The sequence below is a fragment of the Stenella coeruleoalba genome (assembly GCF_951394435.1).
Source record: "Stenella coeruleoalba genome assembly, chromosome: 2".
Lineage (NCBI taxonomy): Eukaryota > Metazoa > Chordata > Mammalia > Artiodactyla > Delphinidae > Stenella > Stenella coeruleoalba.
This window is the reverse complement of record NC_137147.1, coordinates 93,352,801-93,376,626: the sequence shown is the minus strand read 5'-3', so window position 1 is coordinate 93,376,626 and position 23,826 is coordinate 93,352,801. Positions and strand designations below refer to the sequence as shown.

Genomic DNA, 23,826 nt, shown 5'->3' with positions numbered 1-23,826 from the left:
TTTATGAAACTCTGTATTTTTTTAACTGACATAAGTTTCAGCCTAAAGCCACATCTCTTTGAAATATTTTCTAGATCTTTGTCCTTACAAATTAATACTTTGTCTCTCATGCTATAATTCCAGTCAAAGATGTCCACAGTCTGAGAAACATCTACACTGGACAAGTATATTATTAGACATATCAGTGTTCAGGTTGAGGTTTTCCTTTGGAAAATAACTTGTATATTGCAGCTGGAGGATGTTTCCTGAGCTATTATGCCACCAAAACCTCCTAATGAAGAACAAGAAATGAAATAGTTGGATAAGGGTGTTGGCACTATAATGTGGACCAAGGTGAAGGACCTAGAAATATGGATGGAGGCTGCCTTGAAATGACTGAAATTCTCTGTCCAGAGAGTCAGGAATGGGGAGATGAAGAATTTATTGACCATGCATCCAGGAGTAGAGGGTAGGCTCAGCCCTCTTGGATGTTCCAATCCAGACCCTGACCATCCTAACAGAGATTCCTGAGTCCTTGGAATACACCGGGGCCTCTTTCAGCTCCCCATCATGGAAGGAGGGCGAGAGAGTGCAGGTCACAGTGCCACTCCCCACCTATGCTCAACTGAAGATGCGTCCCTCTCTAGGAGAAACCAGCTGAGACATCTGCCCCTGCCTGAAAGTTCTGGGGTCTACCACCCCCGCCCTCATTCGAATTTAGACATTCCCTGGCCCTGGCTGTGTATGGCCCCTGAGATGTTCCATGGTGCTGTTTGAAACAAAGGAACAAGAAGTTTTTAGGGCTAAGGAACACATTGCGCTCACCAGGAGGCCCCAGCAGCTCCTAATGGAATCAGTATGGGCCATGACACAGACTCCTTCATTTTAATTCCTGATCTGCTACCAACTGTGATATCGTAAAAAGGTGCTTCACCTCTCTCATGAGGCCCACATTTCTTCATCTATAAAGTGCAGATAATACCGTATAGGGGTGTGGTGGCCATACTGAAAGTATGCACAAAGGAAAGTATTATGAAAACACCCAGTACAATTATTGGTCTGGCAATATGTTGATGCTAGCCTTGAACAGTCTAAAAATAACTTTCTAAAAATAAAAAAAGATGCTAGGAAAATTTTATGAGAATTCATCTTTCCACTTGTATAATTTTCATAAAAACTCTGGAAGTGTTAGCATGTAAACAATGCCAGATACTCATTTTCTTTATAAATATATCAGCTTTACAAAACAGAACAAACCCAAGTAAATTATATGCACATGATTAATTATAAACCTTTTGTCTCATTGATAAAAGCTTATCGAAATGTGAATTAGGAATGTAAGGAGCATCCTTGAACTTTCTGATCCATTTCTTCAAGCTTAATTTCAAAAATCTTAAGAACCATACATTCTCCCTCCCTGAACTAAATTCAAAGGAAGAGAGAGAATGGAGAATGAGCCAAACCCCAAGACTTGGGGATGTCTATGGTTAAAAAGTTGGGGAAGAATGCTCCAAGTCATTGCCATTCAAAAAAATAAAAATTAAAACTACTAGAATAGCTAAAATTAAAAGGACTGAAAATACTAAATGTTGATGAGGATGTGAAGCAACTGAAACTCTCATAAACTGCTGGTGGGAGTTTAAAATGGTACAACTTTGGAAAGGTTATTTTCTTATATAGTTAAGGATGTACCTATTGCACATCTGCATCAAAGTGTTTGCTCAAAAGAAACGAAAATGTATATCCACAAAAAGACTTGCATAAGAATATTCATAGCAGTTTATTCATATGGTCAAAAAAGAACACAACCCAAACTAATACCCCCAGGAAAATAGATAAATGAACTGTGGATAAGATACATACTACTCAGCAATAACCATGAACAAACTACTGACAGATGATGTATGAATTTCATAGACATTATGCTGAGTGAAATAAGCCAGTCATAAAAGAGTAGACAATGTATGAATTTATTTACATGAAGATTTACAAAAGACAAAACTATCTATAGTGAAAAAAAATCAGAAAAGTGGTTTACTCCAGAGAGGCATAAGGGGACTTTCCGGGGTGATGGGATGTTCTATGCCTCAGTAGGAGGAGTATGTGTTTGTTCCTGTGCCAAAATATATCAGATTGTACACTTATGTGCATTTTACCCTATATAAATTTTACCTAAAAAATGACTGAAAACAAATGCTGAACTACAGTTAGTAGACTGCATTTCTCAGTTCATGGGTTAGTAACTCTGAAACTACTTTCTGTGTATCCTACTTTTGAGCAAATGAGTAAATTTTTTAAGAGGACTCAGGGTCAGATTTCTTACTATCAGAGAAGAGTTACAAACATGGATAAAGGAAACATTAGCATGTTCCCTGAGATTATAGATTGAAATTGGAGGTATCCGTATGAACTCAAGCTTTTTAACAGATAAATAGGTATATAAACAATTTTCTAGCTCAGCCCACTGAGAGCACTTAAAGCAATGACACCCCAATAGCAACGAACACATCTAGAACTTATGTCTTGTTTTCTATCTACCATTCTTCACTAAAATGACCAGGGCTCCTTGGAGAAAAGCCTTGTATTCCAGAACTGGATCATGAAAAGCACAAGATGAGCCTGGGACAACTTTTTGTACCAGAAACTAAGGAGATGCTCAATGAGTACTTGGGGAAATGACCCAGGATTAGCTCAAAGGATCTTCTACAGGACAAATCTGCAACAACTTGAGCATCAGTAATAAAAGTGTGTTATACTCCACTGTATAAAATAAGAATCCATGAAAGCACACTGTTATGAATAGATACATACATATACACGTAGGGGAACAGAAAAGCTCTTCCTTATAGAAAAATGCTAATTCAGAAATATAGAAGGAATGGTAGAATTAAAAAATCATCAAAGGACACTAAAACTAGTTTGATAAGGGTGAAAACTTAATGAGGAACAGATATTTATCTAGTCTCAAAGTACTTCCTTACAAATTATTTACTTCTTACAAAGGGAAAAATGGTAACTTTATGGTGGAGAAATTTGGCAGACGCCACCTGTTCCAGTTACTAGGGCTACATAATAAATTATCCCCAAACTCACCACCATTAATCAGCCATTTATTATGCTCGTGGATTCTGGGGTTTAGGAATTTGGACAAAGTACATCAGGAATGGCTTGTCTCTGCTCCATGATGTTGGCGTTCTCAGCTGGAAAATGTGAAATCTAAAGGCTGGGATCATTCAAAGCCTCCTTTACTCACATACATCACGTACTTGATGTCTGTCACTGGGAGCTTCAGATCTTCTACGTGTGGCAAGTTGGGCTTCCTCACAAGTTGGTGGCTGCCTGGATTCACTACTGTACAGTTACTACTTCTCACTTTGTTATTAATAAGTAGCTTATAGGGAGAGAGTTTGAAACTGTATAAATACTGTGTATCTCAGTCATGACTTTTCCACTCTTTAGCATCTACTGATGATTTTTGCCTGCAACAATTATAGTTCTAGTATTGTTGCAAACTCTGTTTTTTTAATAAATTTATTTATTTTTGGCTGTGTTGGATCTTTGCTCCTGCGTGCGGGCTTTCTCTAGTTGCGGCGAATGGGGGCTACTCTTCATTGCAATACGCCGGCTTCTCATTGTGGTGTCTTCTCTTGTTGTGGAGCACAGGCTGTAGGCACATGGGATTCAGTAGTTGCAGCACGCGGGCTCAGCAGTTGTGGCTCTCGGGCTCTAGAGTGCAGGCTCAGTAGTTGTGGCGCATGGGCTTAGCTGCTCCATGGCATGTGGGATCTTCCCAGACCAGGGCTCGAACCAGTGTCTCCTGCATTGGCAGGCGGATTATTAACCACTCCCAACACCAGGAAAGCCTGCAAACTCTATTTTTAAATGCCAGTTTACTTCACATACATCTACATTTCTTCAAGAAGTCCAAAATCCAAACAGAGTATAGGTTGAATCTTGGAAGCATAGAACTCATTTGTTTGGCTCACTAGACTTCATCTTTGATAAAGCCCCTAGTTTTTCTAGTTGGACAATCTTTGTTAATCCAAAAGGCAACCAAAAAAGACATCTCATACATTTAATTGCATTTCTATTATTAAACACTGAAGTTGAGCATCTTTTCATATTTAAATCATTTATATTTCCTTTTTTAATAACTATTTGTTCTTATCATTTATCCATTTCACTTTTACTTGCAGGAGTTTTTTTATATATGAAGAAGTAATTATGGAACAAAGAAATATATTATGGAAGATAGCTCTTTATCAGTTAAACAGGTTGCAAGCATTTTTCTCAGTTGTGTTTGTCCTTTCTCCTTTCTCCTGAGTATTCTTTCTTTTTGGGGAGGGGGGACCATAGCAGAGTTTTAATAGGTACCACTTTGGACATTTTTTTTCTTGAATTTTATTTTATTTTTTTATACAGCAGGTCCTTATTAGTCATCAATTTTATACACATCAGTGTATACATGTCAATCCCAATCTCGCAATTCATCACACCACCCCCACCCCACCCCTCCGCCGCTTTCCCCACTTGGTGTCCATACGTTTGTTCTCTACATCTGTGTCTCAATTTCTGCCCTGCAAACCAGCTAATGTGTACCATTTTTCTAGGTTCCACATATATGCGTTAATATGAGATATTTGTTTTTCTCCTTCTGACTTACTTCACTCTGTATGACAGTATCTAGATCCATCCACGTCTCTACAAATAACCCAATTTTTTCCTTTTTATGGCTGAGTAATATTCCATTGTATATATGTGCCACATCTTCTTTCTCTATTCGTCTGTCGATGGGCAATTAGGTTGCTTCCATGACCTGGCTATTGTAAACAGTCCTGCAATTAACACTGGTGTGCATGTGCCTTTTTGAATTATGGTTTTCTCTGGGTATATGCCTAGTAGTGGGATTGCTGGGTCATATGGTAATTCTATTTTTAGCTTTTTAAGGAACCTCCATACTGTTCTCCATAGTGGCTGTATCAATTTACATTCCCACCAACAAAGCAAGAGGGTTCCCTTTTCTCCACACCTTCTCCAGCATTTGTTGTTTGTAGATTTTCTGATAATGCCCATTCTAACTGGTGTGAGGCGATACCTCATTGTAGTTTTGATTTGCATTTCTCTAATAATTAGTGATCTTGAGCAGCTTTTCATGTGCTTCTTGGCCAGCAGTATGTCCTCTTTGGGAAATGTTTATTTAAGTCTTCTGCCCATTTTTGGATTGGATTGTTTGTTTTTTTGATATTGAGCTGCATGAGCTGTTCATATATTTTGGAGATTAATCCTTTGTCCGTTGATTCATTTGCAAATATTTTTTTCCATGTTGAGGGTTGTCTTTTCGTATTGTTTGTGCTTTCCTTTGCTTTGCAAAAGCTTTTAAGTTTCATTAGGTCCCATTTGTTTATTTCTGTTTTTATTTCCATTACTCTAGGAGGTGGATAAAAAAATATCTTGCTGTGATTTATGTCAAAGAGTGTTCTTCCTATGCTTTCCTCTAAGAGTTTTATAGTGTCCGGTCTTACATTTAGGTCTGTAATTCATTTTGAGTTTATTTTTGTGTATGGCGTTCGGGAGTGTTCTAATTTCATTCTTTTACATGTAGCTGTCCAGTTGTCCCAGCACCACTTATTGAAGAGACTGTCTTTTCTCCATTGTATATCCTTGCCTCCTTTGTTATAGATTAGTTGACCACAGGTGCATGGGTTTATCTCTGGGCTATCTTGTTCCACTGATCATTTTTCTGTTCTTGTGCCACTACCATATTGTCTTGATTACTGTAGCTTTGCAGTATAGTCTGAAGTCAAGGAGTCTGATTCCTCCAGCTCTGTTTTTTTCTCTCAAGACTGTTTTGGCTATTCAGGGTCTTTTGTGTCTCCATACAAATTTTAAGATTTTTTTGTTCTAGTTCTGTAAAAGATGCCATTGGTAATTTAATAGGGATTGCACTGAATCTGTAGATTGCTTTGGGTAGTAGAGTCATTTTCACAATACTGATTCTTCCAATCCAAGAATATGGTATAGCTCTCCATCTGTTGGTATCATCTTTAATTTCTTTCAACATTGTCTTATAGTTTTCTGCATACAGGTCTTTTGTCTCCCAAGGTAGGTTGATTCCTAGGTATTTTATTCTTTTTGTTGCAATGGTAAATGGGCGTGTTTCCTTAATTTCTCTTTCAGATTTTCCATCATTAGTGTATAGAAATGCAAGAGATTTCTGTGCATTAATTTTGCATCCTGCAACTTTACGAAATTCATTGGTTAGCTCTAGCAGTTTTCTGGTGGCATCTTTAGGATTCTCTATGTATAGTATCATGTCATCTGCAAACAGTGACAGTTTTACTTCTTCTTTTCCAATTTGTATTCCTTTTATTTCTTTTTCTTCTCTGATTACCATGGCTAGGACTTCCAAAACTATGCTGAATGATAGTGGCAAGAGTGGACATCCTTGTCTTTTTCCTGATCTGAGAGGAAATGTTTTCAGTTTTTCACCATTGAGAATGATGTTTGCTGTGGGTTTGTCATATATGGCCTTTATTATGTTGAGGTGGGTTCCCTCTATGCCCACTTTCTGGAGAGTTTTTATCATAAATGGGTGTTGAATTTTGTCCAATGATTTTTCTGCATCTATTGAGATGATCACATGGTTTTTATTCTTCAATTTATTAATATGGTGTATCACCTTGATTCATTTGCGTATACTGAAGAATCTTTGCATCCCTGGGATAAATCCCACTTGATATTGGTGTATGATCCTTTTAATGTGTTGTTGGATTTTGTTTGCTAGTATTTTGTTGAGGATTTTTGCATGTATATTCATCACTGACATTGGTCTGTAAGTTTCTGTTTTTGTAGTATCTTTGTCTGGTTTTGGTATCAGTGTGATGGTGGCCTCATAGAATGAGTTTGGGAGTGTTCCTTCCTCTGCAATTTTTTGGAAGAGTTTGAGAGGATGGGTGTTAGCTCTTCTCTAAATGTTCGATAGAATTCACCTGTGAAGCCATCTGGTCTTGGACTTTTGTTTGTTGGAATATTTTTAATTACAGTTTCAATTTCATTACTTGTGATTGGTCTGTTCATATTTTCTATTTCTTCCTGGTCCAATCTTGGAAGGCTATACCTTTCTAAAAATTTGTCCATTTCTTCCAGGTTGTCCATTTTATTGGCATAGAGTTGCTTGTAGCAGTCTCTTAGGATGCTTTGTATTTCTGCAGTGTCTGTTGTAACTTCTCCTTTTTCATTTCTAATTTCATTGATTTGAGTCCTCTCCTTCTTTTTCTTGATGAGTCTGGCTAATGGTTTATCAATTTTGCTTATCTTCTCAAAGAACCACCTTTTAGTTTTATTGGTCTTTGCTATTGTTTTCTTTGTTTCTATTTCATTTATTTCTGCTCTGATCTTTATGATTTCTTTCTTTCTGCTAACTTTGAGTTTTGTTTGTTCTTCTTTCTCTAGTTCCTTTAGATGTAAGATTATATTGTTTGAGATTTTTCTTGTTTCTTGAGGTAGACTTGTATAGCTATAAACTTCCCTCTTAGATCTGCTTTTGTTGCATCCCGTAGGTTTTGGATCATCATGTTTTCATTGTCATTTGTCTCTAGGTATTTTTTGGTTTCCTCTTTGACTTCTTCAGTGATATCTTGATTATTTAGTAACGTATTGTTTAGCCTCCATGTGTTTGTGTTTTTTACGTTTTTTTCCCCGTAATTGATTTCTAATCTCATAGCGTTGTGGTCAGAAAAGATGCTTGATATGATTTCAATTTTCTTAAATTTACTGAGGCTTGATTTGTGACCCAAGATGTGATCTACCCTGGAGAATGTTCCATGTGCACTTGAGAAGGAAGTGTAATCTGCTGTTTTTGGATGGAATGTCCTATAAATATCAATTAAATCTATCTGGCTTATTGTGTCATTTAAAGCTTGTGTTTCCTTAATAATTTTCTGTTTGGATGATCTTTCAACTGGTGTAAGTGAGGTGTTAAAGTCCCCCACTCTTATTGTGTTACTGTCGATTTCCTCTTTTAGAACTGTAAGCAGTTGCCTTATGTATTGAGATGCTCCTATGTTGGGTGCATAAATATTTACAATTGTTATATCTTCTTCTTGGGTTGATCCCTCGATCATTATGTAGTATCCTTCCTTGTGTCTTGTAACATTCTTTATTTTAAAGTGTATTTTATCTGATATGAGTATTGCTACTCCAGCTTTCTTTTGATTTCCATTTGCATGGAATATCTTTTTCCATCCCCTCACTTTCAGTCTGACTGTGCCTAGGTCTGAAATGGGACTTTTTAGACAGCACATATATGCAGCTTGCTTTTCTATCCATTCAGCAATATGGATAGAAAAGCATCCATATTGCTTTTCTGTTTGTTTCGGGTGGAGCATTTAATCCATTCACGTTAAGGTAATTATTGATATGTATGTTCCTATGACTATTTTCTTAATTGTTTTGGGTTTGTTTTTGTAGGTCCTTTTCTTCTCTTGTGTTTCCCACTTAGAGAAGTTCCTTTAGCATTTGTTCTAGAGCTGGTTTGGTGGTGCTGAATTCTCTTAGCTTTTGCTTGTCTGGAAAGCTTTTGATTTCTCCATTGAATCTGAATGAGATCCTTTGTGGGTCGAGTAATCTTGGTTGTAGGTTCTTCCCTCTCATCACTTTAAGTATATCATGCCACTCCCTTCTGGCTTGTACAGTTTCTGCTGAGAAATCAGCTGTTAACCTTATGGGAGTTCCCTTGTAGGTTATTTGTCAATTTTCCCTTGCTGCTTTCAATAATTTTTCTTTGTCTTTAATTTTTGCCAGTTTGATTACTATATGACTCAGCGTCTTATGACTCAGCATGTTTCTCCTTGGGTGTATCCTGTATGGGACTCTCTGCACTTACTGGACTTGGGTGGCTATTTCCTTTCCCATGTTAGGGAAGTTTTCAACTCTAGTCTCTTCAAATATTTTCTCGGGTCCTTTCTCTCTCTCTTCTCCTTCTGGGACCCCTATAATGCGAATGTTGTTGTGTTTAATGTTGTCCTAGAGGTCTCTTAGGCTGTCTTCATTTCTTTTCATTCTTTTTTCTTTATTCTGTTCCACAGCAGTGAATTCCACCATTCTGTTTTCCAAGTCACTTATTCATTCTTCTGCCTCAGTTATTCTGCTATTGCTTCCTTCTAGTGTAGTTTTCATTTGTTATTGTGTTGTTCATCTCTGTTTATTTGTTCTTTAATTCTCTAGATCTTTGTTAAACATTTCTTGCATCTTCTTGATCTTTGCCTCCATTCTTTTTCCGAGGTCCTGGATCATCTTCAGTATCATTATTCTGAATTCTTTTTCTGGAAGGTTGCCTATCTCCACTTCATTTAGTTGTTTTTCTGGGGTTTTATTTTGTTCCTTCATCTGGTACATAGTCCTCTGCCTTTCATCTTTTCTATCTTTCTGTGAATGTGGTTTTGGTTCCACAGGCTGCAGGACTGTAGTTCTTCTTCCCTCTGCTCTCTTCCCTCTGAGTATTCTTTCTTATGCACACTTTTTTGTTATATCTATGTAGTAGAATTTACCAATTTGTGTGTGTGTGTGTGTGTGTGTGTGTGTGTATGCGTGCGTGTGTGTGTGGTTTATTAAAAGATCCTTTCACATTCAGCTATTATGAGTCAAATCACTCATACTTTCACATACTACATTTATTATTTTATTCTTCTTGGGATTTCTTGGTCTATCTGGAATTTAATTTGGTGTTTCAAGTGATTTAGAGATCCAACTTTTTTTTCATATAATGATCTAGTTGTCTGAACACCGTTAAATGAATAAGTTATATTTTCCTTAACTGATGCAACTTTAATAATGTAATAAATTCCCAATATGTATATGCCTTACTTTCTATTCTATATTAATGATCTAGTCATGTAATTTTACCATGTTGTTTTAATTATTATAGATTTATAACATAATATTTGGTATGACCAGTACCTTTTCATTTACAGTTTTCTACAATTTTTCTCTCCAAGAATATGTTTCTTTTTCATGTGACCTTAGATTCAATTTATATGCATAAAAATGTGAATTTTGTCATGAAAGTAATAAAGTTTTGATTAATTTAGGGAGACTTTACATCTTTTGATATGGATATATCAGTATGAAAGTCTTCTCAAATATACAGAATCTCAAACATAGCAGACCTTTTTGATGCTCAAGGCTTCTTCTGTAACCTCCTTTTTTGGTGTGCCTAATTTAGCGTTTTAAATGTGTTTTTGGTGTATATCCATTTATATGATTACATTTATTCAGGGAGGTATTTTACCTGTTTTGTCACTATTGCAAGTGAATTCTTTTCTTCCATCCTGTCTTCTAACTGATTGCTGCATCTTTATGGTTAAATGTTTATAAATAGTTAAAAGAGTTCATAAATTCCCTAATGATATAAATTCATAAATTTATATCACTTAACAGAAGGAAGAGAATTTAATTTCTTTCTATACAAATCACCAACACACTTAGTAGAAAATGAATCTAGGTCTACATACAAAAACAAAAGACCATTTTGTGTCCTCTTCTTTTTTTTTTTTTTTTTTTGCTGTACGCGGGCCTCTCACTGCTGTGGCCTCTCCCGTTGCAGAGCACAGGCTCTGGACGCGCAGGCTCAGCGGCCATGGCTCACGGACCCAACCGCTCCACGGCATGTGGGATCTTCCCGGACCGGGGCACAAACCCGTGTCCCCTGCATCAGCAGGCGGACTCTCAACCACTGCGCCACCAGGGAAGCCCTGTGTCCTCTTCTTATCCAATCTTAAAACATCTTCATGAGGGAGATGTTATGATAATCCTCATTTTACAAGAAATATGAGACCAGTGCAGTTTGATGGCTCACCACAGCTCCACAAAATCAATGATTCTGTTCAGGCAGCTTACACAAACTTCTAGGTCTTCAACTGGTTCAAGAAGTCACCCCTACCACAAGGCTTTCATCCTTGTGTTTTGTGTGAAAATCTATGTAGGAAGAAAGAGGAAAACAGTGCAGTTTCTTTCAAACCTCAGAAAAGGTAGAAATAAACTCCACAAAATCCTGGAACAGAAGCTGAGGCAGATGGACAGAACTCAGAAAGAGAGCCAGCTAGAACCCCTGGAGGGATGAGCTTCTCAGGAAGTCAGGCAGGACAGTGCCTGGTTAGAGAAAAAAACAGTTGCTACATTTGTTTGTATGTTTATTCTGAATGCTTTTTCCACTCCATATATATATATATATATATATATATATATATATATATATATATATATATATATATATATATCTTTGGTAAATTTTCAACTGTTTTATATAATGAAGTTTTGTGTGGTGTTTTACAAAGAGAAATCTATTTTTATGGAGCTAGAATATGGTGAGGCTGATTTTGTAGCTTATCAAAAAGCAGGTGCTCTGCAGGGAGGCAAGTGAGCCTCTGTGGACACTTAGTGAACATTTCTAAATGGGAAACAGCAAAGGAAGGTTCCAAGTGACAGCCACTGAGAGGCCAGGGTAGTCTGAGCAGGAAACCCATAGTCGTCATTTCTGAATAGAAGCACATGGTATTTGAAAGATCTTGAAAAATTGCTTGCAGTATTTAAGGTGAAGCAACACAAATAGAACAGGAGCTCTCACCTGATCTATGTGCCATGCTTCTCTTCTGCTCTGCAATATGATTTCCACATTTTCTCCTAACTAGAGTGCTGCTTTGTTGCCCTAAATATCCGTACTCAGTGTACGGACCCTATGAGCTGACCGTACTCTGTTCAAACCTGATTTACTTGATTCTTCCACCTTCCAACCTGCCTTCGCCTGTGACACGTGCCCTCCTTGTTTTCCAGCTACTACAGCCTGTCATCCAAGCCTATCATTTTTGCTTTCAAAATAAATTAAACCTTTCTCCTCCAGCTAGATCCCAATCCTGGCTTTTATCCCTGAATTCTGAATTCTCTCACTTATTAAACACATTTTGACTGGGCACTACTGCTGATATATTCAGCCATAGCACTGGGCACAGGGTAGAGAAATGAGGGCGGTAGCACCTGTGGACACGGGAAAGGGTGTACTGACAGAATGTTTCAGGTGAAACTGTGCAGCTCAGGTCAAGAACGATGAGGAGCTTCCCTGCTGGGCTTCCTGACATGAACTCTTTCTAGTTCAATCCACCATGCCTTCTCTTCAGCCTGACTGCTCTCCTTCATTCCTGACTCAAAGCTTTCAAGTTCCTTCCTTCATCCATTCAGCTCATGCACCGAGTCCGTATGGCTCTGTGCTCAGAGATACATATGGGGTGAGATCCAGTCCCTGGCCTTAAGGAGCTCAGCAGAAGAAAGACCAGCAGACCCACAATTATGGAGAGAGAAGCCTGAAGCAGGACTAACTGGTGCTCTGGGGTCTCAGAGAGGGCATGAGAAACTCTGCTAGGCAATGGAAAGAGCTGGCCTGAAAGATGACCCTGAAGAAGTTTATCAGCTAGAGGTGGGCTAAGTTTAGGCAGAGAGCATCCCAGGCACAGGGAGCTGCAGGTGGAAAAACACAGAAGAATGAACGGAGGGCTCAGGGATAGTAGTCCCTCAGCATGGTGGGAGAGGAGGTGTATGGTTAGTGTGGTAATGACCCAGATTCCAACCACACCACTGGATGTGATGGCCATATGTTCCCTCCGCCATGTGGATTTATCATCCCTGAGGATGCCTGAGGCCGTAACAACTAATAATAAGGTTTCAAATGAATGAAATCCCATGCAGCCACTTCTGACTCTCATCTCACATGCCGCTGCATGGACATGGCTGGGCTTGTACGGGGCTCAACAGTCACTGTGAATCAGGCTCTGGGATCAGGGCTCATATTCACAAGTCACAGTGTGGAATGAAGGAGTATAAGTTGTAGAACTGAGGCACCTATTGCCCTAGCTGCAGGAGTGTTGGCATCTTATGGCTCAGATTAATTTTCCTCTAGGACTTGCTCTCATTTGAAGAGAGTGAACTCACCCAAAGCCATGACCCCTTCCCATAACTCACATCTAGTGATAACCCACATCCAGTGATGGATGCAAGGAACAAAGCCTGGGTCCCTTACCTTGATACAGAACAACTCTAAGGGACCACTCCAGCTCCAGGGCCTCCCATGGGACTGGCTGACCTTGTCACTCTGCATGGCAGCTCAGCTCCCTCTTCCTAATCCTGCTTCCTTCACTCCACCATAGGTGTTCATCCCAAGAGCACTCCCAATGCACACAAATCTCTGTCTCAGAGTCTACTCTCCAGAGAACCTGATCCACAACAGATACCCTAGGCAGCCTTGTTCCCATTCAAACAAGAGCAGATAGTACTAACATAGTTTCAGAAAGACTGTATCAATCTGAAGGAAGTTGGTCAGCCATGGAAACCAGGTAAGGTAGTTGCTGGCAGTGCTCACTCATGCACGTGCTGGAAGAAGGGGCCTTGTCAGGGCCTTATAAGTTGTGTTCTACCTGGAAAAACATTTCTCTCCTGGGGAGCTGGATGTGTAGGGCTACTGCATCTGGTGCCATTAGATGAACCCACATCCTATAACTAAATCCTCTTTCCCATTTCTCATGCTCATCAAGAAGCAGTGTGATTCTCATCTGCCCTTCTGTGTACCTGCAGACAGAAAGTGCCTGGATGCGTGCTCCATCTGGCAGTTACACTTTCTTATTTTCAATTATCATATTCAGGCTTGGAGTCCACCACTTGAAAATTCCATCAGCCTGAGTGGACTGACGGATGCTGAGAGAGTGGGGAAGATATATGTGGAAGCCCACAAGGCAGAGCCTAAAACTTGGATGACAGTCAATCCACCATGGTAATGCCCTTCTGGGGATCTCTTGGTACACAGTCAACTTCTTACGATATTTTAGCCTAGACTTTCAAATGTCCATAGACTTAACTCAGAGGGAACACAGAAACAGTTCTGCTTTCCCAGTGCAGCCCCTTCTCAGACCAAACTCACTAGGAAACAAACCTCTTTTCCTTCAGATGTCAGGGGAGATGGCTGTTGGGAGGTTAAAGAGCTTTTTCACAAGCAAAGGAAAGGAATTGAGAGCTTCCCCTGGAGTGAGCAAGGACCAAGGCCCTCCTGTGAGGAGATATGGTTGGTATATTAAAGCAAGATTTCTGTAAGTAGAGATGATTTTGCTGGTAACTGCTTTCTGAGTTCACTTTAAACCTCAACAGTAAATTGATTGATGTTGGTGAATAAAAATTCACATTTTAAGGCAAGACTAGATAAATTTCAACATAAAGCTTTTTCTCTGCCCTTTGGCCCCTTTTCTCCTCTGCAGTGTTCACTGTACATCTGCATTATGCATTAACCAGACCTCCCCAATGGCAAAAATACCTGCTTAACCATAAAGATCACTTTTTCTTCTTCTGACGTCAACCAGGTAACTCCTTAGAAGATAACATTCTTTCCTCAACGCTGTAAGGTGTCACAATGACCCACTACTCACTTTTTACCTGTGGATATCTTGGTAATTTTTATGTACACTAACATTATATCATTTCCCTTAAAGATAGCAGTTGATGATCACACTGGTCAGATGACCTGGGGAGACACTGGGCCATACCTAACAGAAGTTCTTAGCTTAAATACTTACTTGTGACCCTATTAATATTATTAGCTATATTGCTTGTACTCTGCCTCTTTTAGAAGATGATTATTTCTTGCATTACCAAATGTGTGACTGAGCCTCAGATACAATTATTGATGATTAGATGACTTGAATCTATTGACCAAATATACAGTCCTATAAGATCAGTGATTTTAATAGTGTAACTCCAGATATGAGAAGAAGCAACAAGACAGAACCATTTCCTGGACCATAATGGACTAGTAAGACAGGCAGTCCAGAGGCTTTTGGCTACTGTTAACAGGGCCTAGTCCAGTAATAAGTGGCCTATCAATGAAATCCCCACCTGACATGGGCATAAACATTCCTAGTCCCTTGGGACAAATTGGTCATGAAATGCCTCCAAACCTTGGTTGAAATTAAAACCTAAATAAACGGAAGGGACTGTAAAATAAAGAATGTTACCCACCATCCAGTTCTACAAGAATTATTAGCCACTGCCATCACTGACATGCAATGTACCCTGAAAGGAATTCAGGGTGAGGATCAGGGTGAGGCACCCTATGCTAAGGGAAAACTGGCAGAACAAGACTTTAGATAGTTGGATATTTTCAACAGAAAATTTTTATGAACCCAGTTTCTTATATCTTCCCATAGTTAGAAAAGCACTGAAGCCATTAACTGTTTCTTCCTCATGAATAGTAGCAATCTTCTACTGAGATGACTGCTTCATTTCATGTACACTTTTGCCAAAATCCCAAGTACACTGACCTCTCCCTGTACCTCTTTGAAACAGTTCTCAGAGTTCTTGGAGCGACTGTCTACTGGGTTATTATCCTCAGGATTATTGGCTCGAATAAAATTTTCCATCTCTTTCTTAGATCGACTATCGATTAACTGTTTTCACTGACAAAACTCTATGTAAGTAAGGAGTCAAAATTGTGTCTGCCCAGCTGCTTGATGCCTAAAGAACATCCATTTAGCTTCCAGTCCCTGAGAGCAGGAGACCAGGCTAATACCTTCCAGATACTGTCTTTGAAAAATGGAATTCTGGATGGACATTTCCTGTCTCTCACAATCTGGCGTTTCTTTGTGGGGAGAGGGGTATTTTCCAAGTCTCTGCTTTTGAAAACTGACTTCAAAACGGAATTTAGGAAATCACTCTCATCTCTACACCACCTCTATCTCCTCCCTAATCTCTCTCCTCAACACCGCATTACATCCCGCTCCTATATGGCGTGTGGGGTCCCCAGAGGTCTACTGGAGGAGAACATGTACGACCTCTCGTCATTTGGTCAGTTGAGGTGACTTTCTTCTGGACAGGTGTCTGTGTCAGCTGGACCTGGTGACATGATGGTAGAGATGCCGGCAAGGCCTGTCTCAGAGTGGCAGTGCTGGTGGAGAGCTCCTACTATCTCCCCAAGGCCCTCTCTTGCTACTTAGGCAAAGGAGGCTCAGGGAGTGTTGTGAGCAGAGCCCAGAACTGATTCCTAGACCAGGGCCCCTTCCACCAGGACATTTGCTGAGCTGTTTCACTCATGCGCTAATCAATCACACATTTAGACAACTACTTAGTCCACAAATGTTCACTAAGCCCCTACCATGGGAAAGCACAGAGCCTGGGTCACTAAAAGGAGCAGGAAGAAGTGTGGGTGCTGGTGGGGGGAGCCACAGATGGGCACATGCAGAAGGACACGATGTAGACCCTACAGTAGTAGCCCGTGCCTGCAGGAGGCCTTAGCTCCCAGGTGACAGAAGAGGATTCGAAAGGTCATATGAAGGGCCAGGGGAAACATCCCCACCTCACAACTTGGTAGAGGGCTCCAGGCCCTTGGAACAGAGGACAGGCACTGCCAGCCAGGACCAGCTTCACAATCTGTGGGACCCAGAGCAAAATTAAAATCTGAGGCCCTTTGCTCAAAAAAAAAAGTATTAAAATCAAGACAGTAAGAGCAGAACATTAATCCAAGCATGGGGCTCTTCTAAGTACAGGACTCCATGTGACTTCACACGCCCATGGAGCTGGCCCTGATGCTACTCATATTTACCATTTCATTCACAAAGCCAAGGAATGTCAGACCACCCAGTACCTAATCCAGGCAACTCCTGAGCAAAAAAGGAAGCAGAGGCCCAGAGAAATGAAGTGACTTGTCCACGGTCTCACAGCTGGTTACTGGCAGCCAAGTCTCCTTAGAAAACAGCTACACCCTGCTTTGCCAATCAGAATTATATCCCATAGATTTGTCTACCTGCTTGTTTACTTCCTACTGTAAAGTTGGCTAGGTATAGGATAAAAAGAAGAAAATATGCTCATTTGTACATAAAATAAGGCCCCCCCAAACCTGAAGGCAGAACCCTTTATCTGCCCCAGATTCTCCAGCCACCACTGTTGGCTCCTCTTTCTGGGGAAGCAGCCCAGGTCCACCCAGGAAGTCTCTCCACTGTCCAGATGCTCAGGCATGGCGCATGGCACTCCACCACATGACTGGCATCTTTCGAGGGTCTCCTGACCATCCTTGATGAGGGTGAGGGGAGACAGAGCACAAATCATGACCTGTCACCGCTGAAAGGACCATGGAGATGAGCAGAATAACACTTCCATTCTATAGATCAGAGACCTGAGGCCCAGAGAAGGGCTGTGGAGAGCTGGGAGAAGAACAAAGGTCTGCTGGTAGAGAGCTCCCCAAATGCCAGTCTTGGCTCAGAAACTGTGTGTGACCATATTGCTAGCTGTACTTCCTTCTCTACAACATTGGGAGGTAAGCGGAGAAGAAAGACAAGAAGGTGTGATGAAAGCGGCTTCTGAGCCAGATAGACCTGGACAGTTCTGCTGCTTTCCAGCTGTACAAGTTTTGCTATCATGGAAATACTAAGTCTCAGTTTCCCCATCTAAAAAATGAGCATAGAATGTACCCCACACATTGGATGCAATGAGATGGCCTAAGAGGCCCTGATCCTGCCATTATAGTATGTGCTCAACCAAGGTTGTGTCCTGCCCACCCTCCCTCTCTTCCTCTGCATCAGGAGTTCCAGCTGGGGCCACATTGGAAACCTTTCATGGGTGGTGTGAGGTGAAGCATCCCAGCATCTAGTTGCATCTCCGGAAAGATATGGACCTGAAGACCTTATGAGAAAAGACTTTAACCATGTATACAACTGGGGTTCTGACTCACTGGCAAACTAGGGTTCAGTGGGAAGCGACAGGGAGAAGCAGAGGGATCCTCATTATGGATCAGCAAAGGCCTGGCATAACATCAGACACACCCAGAATGCCCAGAAATCTTTGAGGGAAGAGGGAACCTTGAAATAGCTGCTAAGACCCTGTGCACCAGCAGGGGAAGTTAATAAGTAGTAAAATCCATGAGTTCCCATTAAGGGGGGGTCTCCTGGTTACTCAGGGTGCTGAGGCCTGCAACTGTCTCCACCCCACACAATGCCATGAAGAAGCCTACAGGGGCCCCTATGGGTGGGGGACTCCAAGGATTGCCCACTGGCCATTTCTGTCACCAAAGCTGCTCCTTTCCAGCTCACCACTCATGCGCCCTCCTCCATGTAACTTTCATCCCCTCCTGCCTTCACTCCTGCTGACTCTCAGCTTAAAAGCCCCTTTGTACCCAAAGAAGTCTTCTCCTGCCTCAGCGCCTCTCCTTGGGGAAGCTCTTCTCACCCCATCAGCAGGAACCTCGTACACATTTGTGGTCCTTCACACTGGCCTGGATCTCTCTCCCGTGGCAGCCTCTCCCTGGGGCTGGGACCCAGGCCTTTGTCCCCAGACACTGTGAACCTCCTGGGGCAAGAAACTTTAAATTGGTCACCTCTGTACACTCCTCAGTGCCTGACACAGTGCTGGTGAGTGTCTTTGGTTCAATAAAATGAGATAATTGGGTCACTAATTATTCCACACATGTGCAAGTCTCTGCCCTCTACATTTCAGTCCCAGCGTTTGAGAAAAACAGAAAAGCAGGGCAAGAGGCCCAGATGCATCCCTTCCTGTGCTGAGAGCAGCATTGGGGGAGTAAGCAGAAGCCCACTGTACCCTTCCCCACCTCCTGCACCACACACACCAACCAGCACATGCACACTGCAGAGCCTTCACTGGTTTCTGGGCATTTCATTATCTTTGTCATGTTTCCCATGGCCTATGGGTCACAGAAAGGGGTCACACATGAGGTCACTGGGAGGGTTTACACCACAATCTCTCTGCAATTCACTGGGGAAATCCACCCTGGCAGACCCACCACCTTCAGGTTTTCCACAGCCCTGGTCTCCCAAGTGCCAGCCCTCAAGATCCCTTGCTTCCGCATGTCCTCAGACACTTGGAGTTCCCCAAGGCTTCCATGTCCTGAGCAACCCCTCCTACCCAGAAACACCTGTCTCTGAACCTGTGTATCCAGCCTTGGCTCTCTCTGCAGTGCCATGGACTCTGATTACAGACACTCTCATCAGAGTTCCTGCAGGGGATGGGAGCACATTTAAAACAATGCACACGGGCTTCCCTGGTGGCACAGTGGTTGAGAGTCCGCCTGCCAACGGAGGGAACACAGGTTCGTGCTCCAGTCTGGGAAGATCCCACGTGCTGCGGAGCGGCTGGGCCCGTGAGCCATGGCCGCTGAACCTGCACGTCCAGAGCCTGTGCTCCGCAACGGGAGAGGCCACAGCAGTGCGAGGCCTGCGTACCGCAGAAAAACAAAACAAAACAAAACAAAAAACCATGCACACGAGGATGGAGGACTGAGTTCTGGAGCATAGGCACTTCTGCAGAGAAAAGAGGGGGTGAGGGCTTGGACTTAGTTGTACAGTTCTAGTTCTCTAAAGTGACGGGCAGGGGTTCTAAAGCCAATGTGGCAAATAGGAGGGGTGTCCATGGTTGGCAAAATAGTCTGTGTGTGTGTGTGCACGCATATTTCACAATTTAAAATTTTTAAAAAGAACAAAAGCACTTGAGGATTTAAGTACAACATACTTCAGAAACATATGACAGCAGTAGGACTCTCCTAGACCTTCTGTTCATTCTTAGGCATTGGAATAATTTTGGCCTCAGTCTGCTCCCCAAATCAGCTCCCCTGAGGGACCTTCCTCCCCTCCTCTTCCCTAGCCAACCCTGGGCCCCTGTTCCTTCTTCCCTCCTGCCTGTGGCTGGCCTGCACCCCTTTCTTCCTGGCGCCCAATCATCTCTGCTTCCAAGACCAAGCCTGGCCCAACCAGCCCCCAAATTCTCCCCCATCCTGCACATTCTTACCTTCTTCCCAGTGGCCCTCAGGCTGCTTAGGGCTGCCAGCCACAGAGCCCACACTGAAATTAACAAAAGGAATGCCTACAGAATCCTCACACATTCCTTCAATCTCATAGGAAGGAGGGTGTGGCCAAGAAGATCCTGAACTCCTTTCCTCCCAGGGTCACACCAAAATTACAACTATTTACAGAGCAACTACTGATGAGAAAGGTCTGAAGACTAGCAGAAAGGATCTTCTACAACTAAAGATATAAAGAAGGATCCACAACGAGACAGGTAGGAGGGACGGGAGACATGGTTAAGATCCCTACACCCCGGGTGGCCAACTCACTAATGAGAGGATAATTATGACCGCAGATGTCTTCCCCAATGAGTCAGGCGTATGAACCCCACATTGGGCTCCCCAGCTGGATGTTCTACACCAAGAAGATGAGCACCCCCCAGAACTTCTGTGTTTTTGTAATGGCTAAAATCAAACTTATTTATTTTTTTCTTTAGTTTTTATTGAAATATAGTTGATTTATATGTATATACTTTCTTAGATTCTTTTCCATTAGCGGTTATTACATGATATTGAGTATAGTTCCCTGGGCTATACAGTAGGTCCTTGTTGGCTATCTATTTTATATATAGTAGTGTATATATTTTAATCCCAAACTCCCCTTTGGGATTGATCCCTCCCCCAACCTAGGCGCTTTGGTAACCATAAGCTTGTTTTCTATGTCTGTCAGTCTGTTCCTGTTTTGTAATTAAGTTCATTTGTATCTTTTTCTTAGATTCCACATATGAAAGCAATATCATATGATATTTGTCTTTGATACTAACTTCACTTAGTATGTTAATTTCTAGGTCCATCCATGTTGCTGCAAATGACATTACTTCTTTTTCTTTTTTTTTTTACAGCTGAGTAAGATTCCATTGGTATATTCCATGTAGTATATTCCATATGCCACATCTTCTTTATCCATTCATCTGTCAACGGACACTTAGGATGCTTCCATGTCTTGGTTATTGTAATAAATAGTGCTGCTATGAACATTGGGGTACATGTATCTTTCCGAATTACAGTTTTCTCTGGACATATGCCCAGAAGTGGGATTGCTGGATCATATGTTAGCTCTATTTTTAGTTTTTTAAGGAACCTCCATACTGTTTTCCATAGTGGCTGCACCAATTTACACTCCCAACAGTGGTGTAGGAGGGTTCCTTTTTCCCCACAACCTCTTCAGCATTTATTATTTGTAGACTTTTTCATGATGGCTATTCTGACCCATGTGCAGTGATACCTTACTATAGTTTTGATTTGCATTTCTCTAATAATTAGTGATATTGAGCATCTTTTCATGTGCCTGTTGGCCATCTGTACGTCTTCTCTGGAGAAATGTCTATTTAGATCTTCTGCCCATTTTTTTGATTGGGTTGTTTGTTTTTTTATATTGAGCTGCATGAGCTGTTTGTATATTATGGAAATGAATCCCTTCTGGGTCACATCGTTTGCAAATATTTTTTCCCATTCCTTAAGTGGGCTTTTTGCTTTGTTTATCATTTCCTTTCCTGTGCAAAAGCTTTTAAGTTAAGTTAGGTTCCATTTGTTTATTTTTGTTTGTATTTTCATTACTCTAGGAGACAGATCCAAAACGATATTGCTGCGATTTATGTCAAAGAGTGTTCTGCCTATGTTTCCCTATAGGAGTTTTACAGTATCCGATCTTACATTTAGGTCTTTAATCCATTTTTAGTTTATTTTTGTATATGGTGTTAGAGAATGTTCTAATTTCATTCTTTCACATGTAGCTGTCCAGTTTTACTGTGCTGTCCAGTTTTCCCAGCACCACTTTTGGAAGAGACTGTCTCTTCTCAATTGTATTTTCTTGCTTCCTTTGTTGTAGATTAATTGGCCACAAGTGCACGGTCAACGCACTTTATTTCTGGGCTCTCTATCCTGCAGAACATTTGGCTTTAAGGCCAGTAGCGCTACTTCTGGGAGAGCCAGAGGTCTGTGGAGAATAGAAAATCCAGTCCTAAAAGGTGCATATAAAATTTCACATGCTCTAAGTCCAAGGGCAGAAGAAGTAATCTGAAAGAAGCCTGGGTCAAACTCACATGTTGATCTTAGAGAGCCTCCCAGAGAGGCAAGAGGCAACTGAAACTCAGCCTAAGAACTTAGATATTGGCAGCAGTCACTAATGAGAGCACATCCCACTAAGAGAACACTGGTGCTGGTAATCACCATTGTGGAATTCTCTGTCTAGATTATTAGTACAGTGCAGTGACTTGCCCTTGTCCACTTGCGAGTCTGCCTCAGTCCCGAGAAGCCCCAGTCCAGGCAATTAGCTGGGCAGGGATACTGCCCCACTCACCAACAGGCCTGCTGCCGAAGGACACCCTGCGTACCCAGTAGCTCCAGGACTGGCCCTACCCACCAATAGGCCAGTAAAGCCCCAGGACCCTGACACTAGCCATCAGACCCAGGCCCACACACCAGAAGGCCTACATTAGCCCTAAATCCAGCCTCACCAACCATAGGTAGGCCTCAGCACTGGTCCCAACCACCCTCAGGTTGACGCCCACTCCTGAAACCCAGGGCACTGCAGCCAGAGACCCTGGGACCCAGCTCTGCCCACCAGAGGGTCAGCACTAGCCCTGAGGCCCCTCCTCAGCCCTGCCACTGCCCACCAGCCAGCTAACATCTACAACAGAAACTCAGGACCTTGAAGCCAGACACAGAGCCACCCACCAGTGAGTCACCCCTAGGCCTGGGACTGTCCTCACCCTCACTGGGTAGACAATAGCCCTGGGAAAACCATGGCACTACAGCCAGTTGTGTCGGGGTCTGGTGCACTCACCAGTGGGCTATCACTAGCTCTGGGTCAGCCCAGAGCCCACGGCCACACAAGTCAGGAATTGGCCCTGCCCACCAGTGGGCATACACCAGGCCCAGATACCCCTAAGCCATGGCCCCCCCCATCAACAGGCTGATCCAACTCTGGAAGCCCTGAACCTACTGCTGGCCACCCCGAGACGAAGCTTTGCCCACCACTAGACCAGCATTAGCCCAAGGACCCCCTTTCCCAGGGCTCTGTAGCCAATCATTTCATGACACAGCCCTGCCCACCTACAGGGGGCAGCCTATGCCCAAGGCAGGGCCTGGCAACCCACCTGACACAGGTGCAGCTACACCAACCACCACGCCTACAGTAGTCAGCCTGCCACAACAGACAGACCCACGCAGTTCACACAGAGGGCACCACTAAAGCTTATTGCTTGGGTGACCAGAGGGGAGTGCACTGATGGGCCCCATAGGACATTTGCTCATAAGGCCACTTTTCCAAGATTGAAAACAAAACCAACCTACCAAACATATAGGAATAAAAATAGTGAATTAGGCAAAATGAGGCACCAGAGAAATATGTTCCAAATGAAGGAATAAGATAAAACCCCAAAAGAAGAACTAAGTGAAGTGGAGATAAGCAACCTACATGATAAAGAGTTTAAGGTTATGGTCATAAAGATGGTCAAAAAGTCAGAAGAAGAATGGATGAAGAGAGTGAGAAGTTAGAAGTTTTCCTTCTTACTGGAAAACCTTACTCTTTGGGGGAAGTAATTTTGAACAGGAAGGGGGTGAGGGATTGCTTTTTTTTAAAAAAAAAAAAAAATTGATTTGGCCTCCAGAGGAAAAGATTGCCTAAACCAGGTGCTGATGAAGTCACAGAATGACTCCACCTCTGGAATGAGCTTCATTTTCATGTATTTTGGTAAGAAATTTGGCTCTCAGTTGAGAATTCAGTCACTCTACCTGTTCAAGGGCAAGATGATAAGGTTCTATCAGACCAAATGTCTAAACAAAACTGAGACTCTACCAAGGTCAGAAATGCTACACTTCAAGCCAATAGATCTCTCTTGGGCTTGCTTGTTTTGACTTGTAACTACAAATTTGTCTTGTCTAAATGTCCAATCATATTATAAAACAAAGCACCCATCTCTACAGTACAGCATCCTCTGAAGCAACAGGAGTCCTAGATGTACCTTTGGGGA

The 23,826-nt window shown here is 41.9% G+C and overlaps 1 long non-coding RNA gene across 2 annotated transcripts in view; it reads right to left on the bottom strand.

Moving 5' to 3' along the window:
• Positions 1-23,826, bottom strand: part of LOC307182876 — a 259,239-nt gene that overhangs the window by 108,643 nt on the left and 126,770 nt on the right. The window lies entirely within an intron of this gene.